At 31.4% G+C, this 16,442-nt stretch overlaps 1 pseudogene across 1 annotated transcript in view; it reads right to left on the reverse strand.

Moving 5' to 3' along the window:
* The window catches only part of LOC143235355 (kinesin heavy chain-like), a 34,332-nt pseudogene that overhangs the window by 5,952 nt on the left and 11,938 nt on the right, over positions 1-16,442 (reverse strand). The window contains exons 10-23 of the transcript XR_013019141.1: positions 15,978-16,082; positions 14,924-15,072; positions 13,319-13,467; positions 12,736-12,974; positions 9,592-9,798; positions 8,802-8,951; positions 8,334-8,429; positions 6,783-6,878; positions 6,393-6,510; positions 4,436-4,609; positions 4,043-4,144; positions 2,613-2,673; positions 1,308-1,487; positions 135-271 (exon numbers count right to left, since the gene is read on the reverse strand). The product of XR_013019141.1 is annotated as a kinesin heavy chain-like (transcript). The remainder of the gene's footprint in view (positions 1-134; positions 272-1,307; positions 1,488-2,612; positions 2,674-4,042; positions 4,145-4,435; positions 4,610-6,392; positions 6,511-6,782; positions 6,879-8,333; positions 8,430-8,801; positions 8,952-9,591; positions 9,799-12,735; positions 12,975-13,318; positions 13,468-14,923; positions 15,073-15,977; positions 16,083-16,442) is intronic.

A 16,442-nucleotide genomic window follows, 5' to 3' on the forward strand; every position in this document is an offset into this window, starting at 1 on the left:
ACAGACCATAATGAATCTGTCAGAAAAAAATTAAATTCAGGGGTTTCTTTTAATTGTCACTGAAATAAAAAAGTTCATACTAGTTCATATTGTTAATCACTTTGTAGAAATGTTAGCGTGAATTAGGAACGAACCTTTTACGATCCTTCATAGCACACTCTTTAGCTTCCTTTACAGCAGATTCTAATCCTTTTACTCTTTCCAGTGTGGCTCTCAACCTTTTTTCCAGTTTAGGTAGTTCACACCGTAAATCAGCATTGTCACGAACAAGCTAAATTAATGTGAAACACAGGGAGAGAAAACAAAACTTCAAATTTTTAGTTTACTTAACTGTAGAAGTTTGATCCCATATCAATGATCCCAAAAAGTACAGCAGTAATGACAGAAATTTGATCTGGCAGTGAAAAACAAAAAAGCATCTTATACATTTAAATTTATTCTCTCTGGAAGTAATAGTTTTGAATTACCAGACTAATATGTTACTCAGAAACTTTATGGATTTTAACCTTGAAAAGATTTTGAATCATTCCACAACATATTGACAGTTCAAAATCAAAACTTGATTAATTCCAAACTTCACAGAAAAAGACTTATATAAAGCTGAAACATCAGTTAAACAACCGATCTGTATTGTAGTAATTGAAATATTTTCACAGATGCTTGGTACAGTGTAGAGTTGTACGATTAGATGCCAAACATTCATAAACAATGATAAGTTTTATTCAACATACCAAAATGTTTTAGGGTAGCAAATCAGGGTGTGTAAAAGTTGGTAATTATTTAGTTCTATACTCTACCAACAGAAGAACTAAATTAGGGTTCATTTTAAATAATAGTTTTAATTCTGATAAATGTATTTATTTTGGGTGAACAAAGGATGCATTTCAAAAAGTACCAAATCTCTTCCAGTTTAATACAACAAAGACAGAATGCAGAAATCTTTAGTTTCTATCAAATATTTGTTATATCTTATGGAAATTAACATTCAATAGAAATGAAAACTATCAGATGGATTTACGTAAGATGTATTCACACTTTACTTTGTAGGCAGTAAAAGTTGATAGAATGTAGAAATAACTCATCTGTACTTAAGTTTTAGTAAAAAGTTTGGATCAAAACCACTAATGATGACAGAGATCATTCAAGGAGATACTAATATACAAAAAAACACTTCACAAGTCCATGCAAAACTTAGTAATTTGATCGTCAATGTAAGGATAAAAATAACCCTTTCCAGAGCACACTTCTTACACTAATAGGTGAATCTTTTTCTGTTAACAAGTAAAACGAGTTGACCATACAATTACCTGTTTGTGAACCTTGGTCAGCTGTTCAAGATTGTTTTCTAAGAAGGAGATTTTTTGTTTCTGAACTAAACTACCACCAGTATCTTCTGTATCATCACCAGCTGAAGATCTTTTTACTCTGGTCTGTAAATCTTGTACAAAGAGTTTACGAAGGTTGTGAAGCGTCTGCAGTTCTTTAGCCTACAGACAATATAATTAACACTGAAATGCCCGTAAAAAAAAACCTACAGACAATATAATTAACACTGAAATGCCCGTAAAAAAACCTACAGGCAATATAATTAACACTGAAATGCCCGTAAAAAAACCTACAGGCAATATAATTAACACTGAAATGCCCGTAAAAAACCCTACAGGCAATATAATTAACACTGAAATGCCCGTAAAAAACCCTACAGGCAATATAATTAACACTGAAATGCCCGTAAAAAACCCTACAGGCAATATAATTAACACTGAAATGCCCGTAAAAAACCCTACAGGCAATATAATTAACACTGAAATGCCCGTAAAAAACCCTACAGGCAATATAATTAACACTGGAATGCCCGTAAAAAACCCTACAGGCAATATAATTAACACTGGAATGCCCGTAAAAAAACCTACAGACAATATAATTAACACTGGAATGCCCGTAAAAAAACCTACAGACAATATAATTAACACTGAAATGCCCATAAAAAAACCTACAGACAATATAATTAACACTGAAATGATCATAAAAAATATACCTAAAGTACTGGTTATTTAACATCCTTGTTATTGACAATCTAAATCAATAATAATTTTAATACCCAATTTCTTCAATGGAGTTTTCATTTGGTAGCATTGATTTTAAACATATGTTTAACAATAAAGCACAATCTAAGTTATGACTTCACCTAAACATCTATTTCAATAGAAACAATTTCACAATTCTTTCAAAATATAAAACCTCACTGGATAAATGTTCAAACTTTACACAAGCACATCTGTCCTAAACAATAATTAAACAACACTAAGTTATTCAACAAAGTAAATGATAGTTTATTAAAATATATTCTTTAAAATCAAATAACTGACTATACAATTAATAAAAAAAACTTACTCTGCAAGACATGTACAAAGGATGAATGGTTTAACTACTGTTTCTTGTATGTTAAAGACTTGTAACATTAGGTAAAATAGTAACACATTTTGTAAAGATATACACACTATGTTGAAAGTTAAAAGCAGTAAGTCTAAACAGACTTTACAAGAAGGTCATGTGGTATGTTACACAGACCACTTCCCTGTTGAAAGAGTTAACCTATGACTAATGCTTACCACAGTTTCTTCTAGTCCCTTCAAGTCCTGGTGAGCTTGTTCTCGTTGACTGTTTAGAAGCCTGAAATATAATTATCCAACACAGTCTGTAACCTAATATCAAACCCAAACTATATTAACATTGGTTTGTTTGTACACACTATTATTATTAATAACATTTCTTTTTCACAAACTCTGTTGTTTCTTAAATTGTTCTTTTGTTTAAAGTTGAAGTAATAATCATAAAAAAACTTAAAATTTATAATAGCACAGTTACAACAAAAAATTAAACATTTATACATCAGAATCTTTCAAAAGATACACTCTTCCGAATCTTTCAAAGATACACTCTTCCGAATCTTTCAAAGATACACTCTTCCGAATCTTTCAAAGATACACTCTTCCGAATCTTTCAAAGATACACTCTTCCGAATCTTTCAAAGATACACTCTTCGAATCTTTCAAAGATATCTCTTCGAATCTTTCAAAGATACACTCTTCCGAATCTTTCAAAGATACACTCTTCCGAATCTTTCAAAGATACACTCTTCCGAATCTTTCAAAGATACTCTTCCGAATCTTTCGAAAAGATACACTCTTCCGAATCTTTCAAAAGATACACTCTTCCGAATCTTTCAAAAGATACACTCTTCCGAATCTTTCAAAAGATACACTCTTCCGAATCTTTCAAAAGATACACTCTTCCGAATCTTTCAAAAGATACACTCTTCCGAATCTTTCAAAAGATACACTCTTCCGAATCTTTCAAAAGATACACTCTTCCGAATCTTTCAAAAGATACACTCTTCCGAATCTTTCAAAAGATACACTCTTCCGAATCTTTCAAAAGATACACTCTTCCGAATCTTTCAAAGATACACTCTTCCGAATCTTTCAAAAGATACACTCTTCCGAATCTTTCAAAGATACACTCTTCCGAATCTTTCAAAAGATACACTCTTCCGAATCTTTCAAAGATACACTCTTCCGAATCTTTCAAAGATACTACGGAATCTTTCAAAGATACACTCTTCCGAATCTTTCAAAGATACTCTTCGAATCTTTCAAAGATACACTCTTCCGAATCTTTCAAAGATACACTCTTCGAATCTTTCAAAGATACACTCTTCCGAATCTTTCAAAAGATACTCTCTTCGAATCTTTCAAAAGATACACTCTTCGAATCTTTCAAAGATACACTCTTCGAATCTTTCAAAGATACACTCTTCCGAATCTTTCGAAAGATACTACGGACTCTTCCGAATCTTTCAAAGATACACTCTTCCGAATCTTTCGAAAGATACACTCTTCTGGCTTTCTACTGATTATACTTTACTGTCTCTCTCTCTTTTTTTTCTAGAAATTCACCTTTATTATTAATAACAAGTAACATGAAAAACATTATTTGGAGCAGTTAACATTATTAGCTGTGTAGATGTGGATTATCTTACGATAATTCCTCGAGCTTCTGAGCTTTATCTCTTTCTTCCTGCTTCAGTCGTTCATATTCTTGTTGAAGCCGATCCTGAGCCACAGACAATTTCTGGTTTGTACTAAAAAATAAAAAATTGTTAAGGAACCATAATGTCCTCTGATGGTGTGTCATGACCATTTATATTTTTATTGGGAAAAAAGAAAAGAAAAAAGATTTGCTTTTATTAAGTTAATTACCATCTGTCACTAGTTCCTTAACCCTAGCTTTTCTATTATAAGATTTCAATGAAAAAATCTGATTAGATAAAAATAGTCACCAATGCTTTAGTGGAGAATTTTTTTCTTAAAGTTTCTGTGAAAGTATATTGTTTATTCATCAAATCTCTCTGATAATTTAACAGTACACTTACTCTCTCAGCTGTTCAATTAATTCCTGTTTTACTGATATTTCGTTTCTAAGAGTGGAAAGTTGCTTCTGATGAGTCTCCCGATGTTTCTCAATTTGTTGTTCCAATGCTTCCTTCATTTCTTCTGCAGTATTTTTTTCCTTTTCTTCTCTCTTGATGTCAAAATATGCATCTCCTCTGGAAGATGAATTAGGATTAGTTTGAGAACACAAAAATACAGAAACGTGAAATACATTTTAAACACACTAATTGAAGCTCTATAACCCAAGGAGACTGTTAAAATGTCTGAAATATATGGATCTTTTTAGATATGTTTTGACTGTAAATAGAATCAAAGGACACAATATCATGTTTATAAAAATCAGAGGTTTATAATTACGAGTTTAAGGGGGAAGTAAAATATTTTCACAAAATAAACAGAGAATTTAGAAATTCTGATATATACAATTAAGACTTTGGAAGGAAAGCAACAAAAGTTGAGAAAAGTGAAATCAAAGCTGCTTGAGCAGGAATACTTTTCAGACAATGGATGTTTTAACTTAAACTGATGATTCAACAAATGAGATAGGGGCATGACTGGTTTTCTGTGCTTTGTCATTGAAACAGACATGAATCAAAAACTCACTCAGAAGTGAATAAATAGTACTTTTTTTCCCAAAGATCAAATTTATCTCAAGATTTTTGTTTCATTAAATGATACTATGTATTTCCGTAATGAGAGCTGCCACAGATCTTTACTGGGTATTCTTTGATAACTAAAATTTCATAAAAAACTACCTACACCTAAGATAACATTATTAATTAACTTATCATAGCAGAAAATATTTCTTCTGTCTCACTCTTGAAATAAAAAAATAACAAGAATTCCAAGTCATAACTCAAACAGGCTAAACAAAGAAAAGCTTTTTATTTCAAGTAAAATAGAAGAAAAACAATAAAAGTTCAAGAATGGATTTTTGTGTATTTTTTTAATTTCTTGCAAAGAAAGACTAGAGGGAAGGCAGATAGTCATCACTATCCACCTACTCTTGGGCTACTATTTTACCAATGAATAATGGGACCTTCTGTGACATTATAAGGCCCTCACCGCTGATGTTTGCTTGCAACAGGGATTGAAACCCGTGATCCTCAGATTACGAGTCGAACGCCTTAACCCACCTAGCCATGCCGAGCTTGCAAAAAATGGATGAAATAAAAACACTAAAGTTACAATATAATTAGGTTTAAAAATAAAATTAATTTAACATCAAACACAAGTATATAAAAAACATTAAACCAAATAAAAAATTGCTTATTAATAAAAGCTGGGAGATTTGTGGAATCTGCAAATCAATTAATTGTTGTGGTCATTTGCCAATTATTCTTACACGAAAATTGGACAACTGGATTATTCTAAAATAATAATAGGAAACAATAACTCAGATTTAACAGTAAATATTTTTCTGACATTAATCAATTTAATATTAATTTCAATAAATTACAGTCGAAGACACTAAATGACGTAACCAAGACTCATGGGTAATTTATCACTAGAGTTAACCACCCTGTTCTATTTTTCAACATGGTTCAGCTGAAACTAATTTTCCAGCAATCACAAGTCTTTATAATAAAGAATTATGCCTTAATGAGATCAGAAAGAAACATAGTTCAACAAGATAAGAGGATGAACACACCCAATAAGTTATTTTGAAATACAGAACTTTCTTCAAGGCAATTTGCACTTGTAGAAGAAGAAACCTCAACTTTACAAAAGCATTCAGAATATAATTATGTGATATGTATGCACTACACTCTTAAAGACCCAAAGAAGTCGAGATATAGACTAAAATAACAAAAACATTATGAATATAGGAGAGAACAAACAACTGAACTCAGTACCTAAAGTTTCTAGGTTATATTTAATCACCAACGATCCACAGAAAGTAAACAGTTCATACGTCATTTATTATTTCATTCTTACCAGCTGCCTTTAGTTTAGCACATTCTTCATTTAGTGAATCCATTGCTTCTTCCAAGGAACGTCTCTTGTTCTCCACGTCTCGTATCGACTCTTGCAAGGATTTCACCTTGGCTTCATACTAAAGATAGCATAAAATAAAAACAGATAAATCAGAAATAGTGAGAGAAATCAAAATACAACTGATAGAAAACACATGAAAAACAAAACTTGTGAATCATTCAAAGAATATAAAATCCACAACTAGTTCATAATGGAAATAAGAGTTAGGGTAAATAATTGGCAAAACACAATAAGTATTGAATGATAAAAACAAACACATTACAATTTTATTGTAAAATAAAATTGTTAATGTGTTCGTTGAACAAAACAAGAAAATGAGTTAATTTTTACCTGGCTAATAAGAAGTCGACATTGTGCCATCTCTTTTTCATTAGCTTCAATTTTCTTGTTACAATCTGACTGAAAATGTTCTAGCTGCTGACATCTCTGTAAATGGAAGCACATCCTAAGTTTTCACATGCATAAAAATCTGGATATGTCTACGATACCACATTCTTATATGATTTCACAAAAGTTAACCAAACAAAGGTTCGAGTTACATAAGCCACAGTATTTAAAGTGTACGCAACAAAGTAGAAAAACTGAAAAAAATTTCAGCTCAAACTTGTTTATCCTAGTTTGAAATAGCTATAATTTTTCAATATTTCAGCCAAGCTTTAACTAGCTAGTGAATCAGAAACTGGTGCTCATGGTACTAGGGATGTCATACCTTGATTGTTAAAATGACTGACAGGTAATCAAAAATATACCAGTTCAGTTGAATAATGCTTCCTCTGTGTCAGATTTAAGTTTAAAAACAAAATCTTTAGTCAGGCTAATTAGTACACTTTACGTTCAGCATTTCCAAATGTACAATAAAAAAAAAATCTGATTCTCAGCCTTATAAGACAATTGGCATGGCTCAAAAATCCAGTCCATCTCATTCCATAATAATCAATGAAGTTAAGTGAGAAGTCCAACATTCAGGGCAAGATATCACAAATGTTTGAATCATCTACACAATAAGCAGGGTTTGAGTCATTTATTTACGTAAGAGCGAGCAAAATAAACAAAATATTTATTTACTCTTTTATTTATTTAAAATCTATATTCATGAAAGCAGTAATACACTTTGACCACTGCAATTGTGCATTAAAAATTTAGTCAAATTTCAGGCATCATTTAAAGTAAATTGTCCCAACTGCTTAATACCATATGCTTTACTGCACACACCATGAGGCTTACATTCAATGTTTATTTGTTATACCAATCAATATAGCATAAAACTGTAGATAATAATCGATTTTTTTAGAAGTATAGAAGTCTTAAGTTCTTAATTTTATAAGGCAATAAATAAAAAAATCCCAGAGCTTCCCGTAGTGCTAGAAAGATGACATTTTCTGTAGACACTATTATTTTATTCACCACCCCTCTAATAAATGCTAAATTTAATGTTAATTACTTATTATAAATTCACCATTGCTCAGATAAACCATAAGGTTAATGATGTTCAATCTTGTTTGGTTAAAGTGCCATCAAATAGAAAATCAGACCCTTCTTCCCATACCTACCCTGTCTTTCAGGATTTGTCAACAGTTCTCTCATGTTTAATTCTATATTATCTATAACCAATAAAAAGCCAAGGTTCACATCTGTCAAAACGGCATTATACTGTGGTGTATTCTGAACAGAGAATAGTCAGTTTCTCTTCATTTTATTTTTTTGTACATAAAAGACTGCTAAACTTTAAATATTTTATAATTGATATTTACTTTTAATATACAGATTTTAAATAAATAGAAAGAGATCATATGGTTGATAAAATTGACTACACTTGTATTGAAAAAGTTAAGAGAAAAAAATATCAGATCACATTTTTAACAGACAGTGCATTGTTCTTACCTGAACTAAACCCGTAACTTCCGACTTCATCTTGCTGATATAGAGACGAGCAACAGTGTACTCCTCTTCAATTTTTCCAGTCATATCAGTTGGTGGCTGTAAAGTTTCAAAAACATACTAATAAACTTTGGCTATAGAAATAAAAAAAGTGTACCAGTAAAATTTGATATTTTATTACTTAATATTAAAATATCATTTGCAAGAAAATCTTAAATTACAAAATTTAAAACAAACATACATTTTTAACCTTGAAAATTAATAGCATATTAATAAAAACATATGGAGGTTATAACACGGTCAAATTATTATCAAAATAATTTAGGTTTAAGTCAACAAACCAACTTGGTTTGTTTGGAAGGATAGGTTGATAAATAACGACAACATACATAACATTACTTATTGCAGTACCAAGTGTAAGTGTGTGAAATATTTTGTAAACACAACATTACAGATTGACACTCTGCATACCTTTATATCTGCTGTATTTCCACCAAGAACTCCACCGATCTCCACCAGGTCATTCAAGAGATTATTCAGCATTTCAATAACTCTCTTACGTTGGTGTACATTGTGATCTCTTTGCGTCTGTAGGTCATTTTGTGTTGAATTCAACTGAGACTGTCAATTAAAAAAAAAAAACAACAACAAAGAAACAGAGGTTGAAAAGAAACTTCTGATTCAGATTACAAGGATAACTAGCAACAAGCTGACAAGATGTCCAAGTTAATACCTATCACGTAAATTTAAAAAATATTTATATGGGGTGGTCTAAAAACAACACTAGAATTCATTATTATTATTATCTCAGTGGACCAGAATGGAACCTAAACAATCAGCAACCACTTCCATTGTAGAATTATTCAACCTTTACAAGGACCACCTGAAGGGTGGGCAGGCTCACAATTTCTTATAGCAAAGCCACATCAGGCTATCTGACAAGTCCACTGCTACCTGAAGGATGGGTGTGCTCATATTTTCTTATAGCAAAGCCAACTCAGGCTATCTGCTGAGTCTTCCACCACCTGAATGGTGACCAGAGATTAAGAAGTAATGGTTTGAAAGATGAGAAAGCAGATGCCCAAAACTATGAAACAATGAGATTAAACCATCTGTCACAAGAAGAAATAGCATACAATAATTGAACATCAAGACAACTAACAAAACAAGGTTTTGTTAATTACTGCAATATCAAAAACTACCATATTTTAATCAATTTAATCACCACAATATATTATGTAGATATATATAATCAACTTACAAGCTTATGGCTCAGTTCCTCACTGAGGTTTTCAAATTCCCTGTTCTTACTCTCAACTTCTTGTGACTTCTGATCATAGTTAACAGCCAGCTCTTCCAGGGCCTGGAGAACCTCCTTCACTTCTTCCTTTGCAGACTCATTCTCTTCCTGGATTCTGTTCATTTCTTGCTGAAGCAGTTCATAGTCCCGTCGAGTAGAAGTTATCAGCTGTTAAAACAAATCCTCTGTTAAATATCTCAAAACCCATATTAACTTTATCCTTTATTATGCAAGTTCTCATAAACAAATACTTCCAGTCAAGGTCATTTCAAGCATGGTAAAAGACATGGTATACACACACAAAGAAAAGCTTTTTGTTAAGCATATATATAGTGGTTATCTGTGCTCTGTTCAAAACAGATATCAACCTAATAACACTATGTAACACAAGTTTTGTTCCTGGATAGTGTGCGTTATTTCTTAATTGCTTGTGTTGTAAAAGTACAGAAAATGGCCATTATTCCCTTCAAACTTTGCTTTTGTGACCTGGATAATGAAATTTAGAAAGTAACCTATTTTCTATGTAAAAATGGGCAAATTTGCACATTTTCATTTACATAAGGTCTAAATAAAACAACATATGAATCAAGATTCACACATATTTATACTGAAGTTATAAAAAATGTTTAGAAGTGAGTAGTTTTTTGAGATTTGCAACTGTAATGTAAATCACTTTCACGTATCAGCCCCCAAGTATAGTCTCCCATCATGTTTTCGTTATACACTCGCAGGTCACAAAAGCAAAGTTTGAAGAGAAAAATAGGTCTTTTTTTCCCCATTTACTTTAGGCATAAGCAACTGGGAAATAACACTTTCTGTCCAGGAACAAGAAAAAGTAAAAATTTTGTTACATAGTGTTATTAGCACTAAACACTCAGACTTGTCACCAAGCTACTGATAGACTACAATCAAGTAGAACATACATTAAGACATTTAATTACACAAGTGATGAAATAATGTTAAATGAAAGTACTGTACAGTTTCAACAGATATTATTATATAAAGTTATATAGAACACTGTTAGTTCCTCTCCTCAAACATACTTAGTGATCTGACTAACCCTATGCAAGTGGGTGGATCAAATACTTAAATTCTCCATTTTCACTGCTTTATGTCATGTACACATATTACCCACCTTCTCTTTTCTTTTTTGGCATACCCAACCAATAACATTAGCCAGAATATAAACTTTGAACCTCCTAGCTTCTTGATTTGCCGAGACTGGTTTGTTTTGCATTTCACGCAAAACTACTTTAGGGTTATCTGCACTAGCCGTCCCTAATTTGGCAGTGCAAGACTAGAGGGAAGGCAACTAATCATCACCACCCACCGCCAACTCTTGGGTTACTCTTTTACCAATGAATAGTGAGATTGTCCATCACATTATAACAACCCCACGGCTGAAAGAGTGAGTATGTTTGGTGCAACGGGGATTCAAACCCGTGACCCTCAGATTATGAATCGAACACCTTAACCCACCTGGCCATGCCAATTTGCCGAGATAAATAAATTTATGAAACCTATGAAAGAAGCTCCATCCATCTTAGCGTAGAGCTTTGGTGTAGTTTCTAGCCTCTGTGGTACATATTTAACGTACATGTTTATAGCTCACATGTAAAAGGCATGTGGTTTTAGGTTGTTCAATGTTTACACCCTAAACTCTCAACATTGATTTATTGATTTTCACATAGACAAAAAATTCAAAGTATATTTAATATATTAAAACTTGTAGAAAAGGTTAGAAGCTGAGATTGATAAAATTAATAAGTGTCCATTACACTCTTCATTTACTGCAGACAAAAAAAAAATTATTTCACATCAACAACTTATATTTATTTAGAAGGTTACAGAGGTTAAGTAAAGGAGATATGAAAAGTATTTTCTCCCCCCGAGATTAATTAAAAAATGCCTTTCATTGTCTTCATAAAAGTTTACACATAAATCTTTAACACAAATAACATACATTAAAGAAAATGGAGGGGGGCATATAATAGACTTACAACATGAAGTAAAAATCTTGCTAAACTGCTTTAGAAAAAAATCAGCAATTATAGCTATAGTATGTATAGTTTCACTATTACAAGAGCAATCAAATTTGAAGTCCATGAGCATAGGGTTAAATGGATTCATATTATTATGGAATGTAACTGTTCAGACTGAGATAAAATTTTATTTCTCATAATTTAACTGGTATAACTCCCATGTCTGAAACTAATAATTTTAAAAATACACACACACACACAATACACTGCAATTTCATATTCATGTACTGGTTTTAAGATATGTTTTTCAAACCAGGAGAAATGAAACATTAAGATAGAACTTACTGTCATAAAATTAAATGATCCAAACATTATAGACATTAAGATGTGGTAGTAATTTGTTTTGCATGTTACACAAATATGATACAAGACTGAAATATACGCTTAATTTAGTAACCATGGCAGCATGCGGAAAAAATATTTGATTGGTTGTCTAATTATAAGTTCAATATTGTGAAATATAATGGATTCAGAAAGTAAGATCAAATAATGCTTAAACTTAATTGTTGCAACATATTTTCATTTGGATTTAGAGTTCAAACCAAAAAAAAAAAAAAACTCTTAATTAGCAGACTGTTGTTGCTATTACTTCAGAGCAAAGCTATGCTGAACTACTTGTGATTTGTCCACATGGAGAATCAATCTCCAGATTTTAGCATTTTAAATATGTAAGCTTATCACTGAGCAAGTGAAGAGCTACTTTGAAATAAAAATAAGTTTTATTTAACTGTGAATGCTTATGCCAACTGAAGAAAAACACAAACAAACTAGGATTGAACAAACAGTAATGAAACCAAGGTTTCGACATCAATTATACAGGTAGAAATATGATACTTAAAAGTCATGTACAAGTAATCTAAGAAAAATAAATGTATGCCTCTATGCAACCTAAATCGCAAACGTGCAACAGGCATGCTAAGCAAATGCATGTTACACCTACTAAAAAGTCCATCTCTTTCCACTTATTGTTAAATGTAATCAATTGAGTGATAGTCTTAGCTTTAAATGATGACTCGCATTCTTTTTTAATTACTTAGATTACTTTCTAAAAAAACAATACCACCTCTTCCTGGTCCATGATCTGTTCCTTTAGTTTCTCGACTAGCTGACTCTGACGGTCAATTTCATCATCTCTCTCATCCAGTTGACTGTAAAGACGTGACTGTTCTTCCTGAAATTTAGCACGCTCCTCATTGGTCATTGGTTCAACAGACACTGGTTGTGGGACAGTCTCAGGCAAACTAATGGTACTGATCTCTAACTCTTTACTAGAGAGCTGCTCATGTTGTGGCACTGTTTCACCTGAAGTTCAAATTTTGTATATTTATTAATTCTGTTAATTACCAAGCAATACATTTGATATTTATTTCATTCATTCTAAGCTTCTTTCCTATCCTTATAGTAAACTTATTTTCAATAATTTTTTTATGATCTTTAATTATCTATTTCATTTATTACAAAACCTTCAAAAATTCTCAACACAATAACAGCTAGTTATTCTGTAGCAAACCTTTTCTCAAGTTGTATTCTTTTTTATTCTGGAAATAACTAGCTATCGTGACTTATGTAACAGTTTAAAATATTTATTACTTTGAACAACTTTTGTTCTTAATTCACGTCATATGAACGAATTAGTTAAGGCTTACCAAGTCTCCAACGGCTCAACTCAGCTTCGGCACGTTCCAACTGAGCCTTAAGTTTCGTATTCTTTTCCTTTTCTTTCTCATATCTCCGTTTCCACTCTTCTGCTGTTAATTCTTCATTGACAATAACATTGTTTGTAATAGTCTTGGCTCTACAGAAGGTGGGGGGGGAATAGAAATTATGATAGTAGCATACAGTTTCAGATAATAACTGGACAAATAGTATGAAGTTGAGATACACATTTGATGAGCCTTCTGGTACATTGTGCTTGAAATGATATATTACAATAAAACAAATTTATTGGTTCAAAGTACTGAAGACAATAAAAAAAATGGATTTGCTGAGTGTTTACTGCTCATTTTTTGTAGTGAACATCACAGTCTGAAAAAGTTTTAAAATTAATTATACAGCAAAGTTATGAGCATACACTGAACCACTGAGCTGATCTTCAGAATAATCCCATCCTGATTTGCCAACCATTGATATTATGCACTATGTAGAAAATTTAAAATTAATTTGATTTTTGTTTTACCATCACAACTATCTGTACAGGGTTACATTAACTTACTTTTAATATTTATATCTTCCAGTTGCAATATGTTTTGTCTACTTATACATGTTACTTTGTTAAAATCTCAATTTGAATAAGCTTCCTAAACACAACAGCGTTCATATGTCACATATCACCAAAATCACAATGAACTATTTGATTAAAACTTGCAAATCAGGTGTTTCCGGTACTTTTGTTCTACACTTGAAAGATCCCACTGTTGTTTGGTATTTAAATTAAATCTTTTTTTTCAATAATTAATCATACACTTCAGTATTCATGCATTCACTGCTACTTTATGTCTTTAATGTAAACAGTTTGTCCTTCATATCAAAAACACTTGAAACTAGATGTAGCAAATAAGGTTGAGATATATTAACATTGAAACAATGATTAGTGGTGCTTCTAAAACTTTCACTCATTTTGATATTAACCCAATGGATAAACAATTAAAGAACTTTGATGGGGCTTGAATATATTTTGTATTGAAGAGAATTCATGCTGAGTAAACTCCAAACAGCATAATACACAGAGAAACTGTTAATCAAACAGTTATCAGTATATAGAAAATTTTCTGTTTTTGTACACTTGTCTCACTACTATCAATAATGAAGACTCATAATTGACTCATGTTTACACTTTGTTGTAACAATTTGTACAAATAAAAAAGTAATTAGACAGAATCATACATACACAAAACATAGCACTAACAAATTATGTAATACACGGATACACAAACAAGAGAAACAAACCACCAAATACGAAGTCTTACAAAGATAAAAAAAAATAAAAATTGAATATATGCAGCAAACAAGACATTAAAAGAATAAATACTAAAATGGCAATTATATAAATTTTCAAAAGTTACTTTTATCATTATTTGGGTACATGTTATACAGATTAAATGGGTAACCACATAATAAAACTAGGTAAAAGTTAGAAATAACTAGTATGATAAATGTGCAAGTTTACTTACAGGATACGGTATTAACTTTAGTACAAAAATATTTGTATCTTTACCTTCTTTATTTCAGCTAATAAAAATTTTTTTGTTTACCTTCTGCCAAAGTCAAGTGTGGACTTGGTTTCAGTTTCATTATATGAAGCAGGAGAACAACAGATTATGATTGTGGTACGGGCATTTCCTCCTAAACTTTCTTGCAGGATTCTAGTAAGTTTACTATCTCGATAGGGAATGTGCGTCTTCTAACAAACGAAAAGTCTTACATAGTTATAAAATATATCAAAATAAACATTTTACTTCAACGATAATTAGCAGTTTACAGCATATATGTATCAGATCAAAATTTCAACACATTATATATAAAATGTAGTGGTAATATTACAAACATAATTAGGTGATCCAATATTGAAAATGCTATTTTACATGGTTTTTTTAAGAAATATTTAAATACCTAAAACAATTATCAGTAATAATACACTTCAAATAACTGCAACTTGAGACTGTAGCAAATTTAACATATGGCATTCCTATATTAAACAGTTTACTAAACACTACCATAGATTGTAAATAAGGGTTTTCAACAAAACTTAAGGTCTGTATTAACAAAAGCATAACACTCCAAAGTTAGTATCAGTTAGTATTCAAGCAGCATCTCACTGAAATGCACACATGGCAGAATTTCTTTGCAGTGACTTTAGATCATGTACTAAAACAACTGTTTGTATATGTAAAAAAGATAAAAGTCATTCTAACATAGAATCTAATAAGCACAACACTAAGTACAGGAAATAGAATGATTCAGTTTTCTCAATTTACAAGTTAGGTATCAAATTTCAGAGGATAGAAATTTCCCAATTCAAGTATTTGTATTTATAGAACAAAGAAAAATCATTGTACCCAACTTTGAAAAGCTGACTAGATGGAAGGCAACTATTTAGCAGCACCCTACCAATGTCAAAAGACTGTCTGCCATTCTCAAAGTGTGAAAAACATTTGGTACTAGATGGATTCAAATTCAACTCGACAGTTGATAAATCGTAAGCTGTAGTACAGGGCCAACCCAGAACAAAGACAATGAAACATCTATCCTATGGCACTTATAAAATTCTTTATTTGAAACAAATGTTTTGCAATTCATGAAACTTACATTTCCATCAGCTAGAGCAGAAATAACATTACCAAGGGCAGAAAGAGACTTGTTAATGTTTTTTGCTTCATCTAATACCATTCCTTCAGCACCCGTTTTGCTGACCTAGAACAACACAAGTTTTTAATACAGTGTACATGTATACAAAAAAAAAATCTGTTCAACGATATTTTACTTTTGTAAGAAGCAAGTTTCTATTAAACGTAGCATTTAACATTGAAAATAACGGCTTACTTTCCTGATCAGCTATTCATAAATCTTGCAAAGAACACAGAATGCATCACTTAAAAGTTCAAGATAAATTATTTTTTTTACAATAATAATTTTGTTTGAACAACAATGGTACGTTTCTATATTTTACTTAGTAACAGTTTCATCAAGACTAGTTTTAGTTTCTTAGCAACTAAAAAACAGGGCAGACATCAAAATCACTCACCTTCTACTCAAGTTATGCCTTTTTATTCA

The sequence above is a fragment of the Tachypleus tridentatus genome, chromosome 12 (assembly GCF_004210375.1).
Source record: "Tachypleus tridentatus isolate NWPU-2018 chromosome 12, ASM421037v1, whole genome shotgun sequence".
Taxonomy (NCBI): domain Eukaryota; kingdom Metazoa; phylum Arthropoda; class Merostomata; order Xiphosura; family Limulidae; genus Tachypleus; species Tachypleus tridentatus.